Source organism: Octopus bimaculoides, chromosome 30 (genome assembly GCF_001194135.2).
Source record: "Octopus bimaculoides isolate UCB-OBI-ISO-001 chromosome 30, ASM119413v2, whole genome shotgun sequence".
NCBI classification, from domain to species: Eukaryota; Metazoa; Mollusca; class Cephalopoda; order Octopoda; family Octopodidae; genus Octopus; species Octopus bimaculoides.
The window spans coordinates 2,169,728-2,170,816 of NC_069010.1; positions in this window are offsets into that span (position 1 = coordinate 2,169,728).

Consider the following 1,089-nt stretch of genomic DNA (forward strand, 5'->3'; position numbering starts at 1 on the left):
TATATATATATATATATATATATATATATATTGCCCAGAGGGGGTTAAACATAGAGGGGACAACAAAGGATAGAAGACAAAGGAATTAAGTCGATTACATTGACCCCAATGTGTAACTGGTAGTTATTTAATCAAACCTGAAAGGATGAAAGGCAACGTCAACCTTGACGGAATTTGAACTCAGAACATAGTGGTAGACAAAATACCACCAAGCATTTCACCCGGCATGCTAATGATTCTGCCAGCTTGCCACCCTAGTATATATATATATTAAAATTAATCAAAGGACATACTGTGTATGTCTACCTGCTGGAAATAATAGTCAAAACTCTTATTTAAATCGCCAAAATATACTGATGATAACTACAGAAATCAATTGTCTGAAGGCAAACAGGCTAAGACAATCTCCCAATGTACAGTCAAGTATTTGAACTCATGTGGATCAGTTTCTGCACTGGCAAAAATAGCCTCAGCTTCCTCACCATGCATTACCAAGATAGGGACTCCTTGATTGTATATATGTGTATATATATACATATATATATATCTTTACTCTTTTACTTGTTTCAGTCATTTGAATGCAGCCATGCTGGAGCACCGACTTTAGTCGAGCAAATCGACCCCAGGACTTATTCTTTGTAAGCCTAGTACTTATTCTATGGGTCTCTTTTGCCGAACCGCTAAGTTATGGGGACGTAAACACACCTGCATCGGTTGTCAAGCGATGTTGGGGGGACAAACACAGACACACAAACACATGCACACACATATACATATGTACATATATATGATGGGCTTCTTTCAGTTTCCGTCTACCAAATCCACTCACAAGGCTTTGCTCGAGGTACCATGCAGTGCGACTGAACCTGGAACCATGTGGTAGGGAAGCAAGCTTCTTACCACAAAAACAGTCCTATGACATAAACATGACACATGACAAGTCACACACATACTCACGTGCACACATGAACACGCTCACACACACACATAGATAAAAATATATACATATATGTGGTGTGTGTATGTACATACATGTGTATACAGAACTGTATACATACATACATACATACATATATATATATATATATA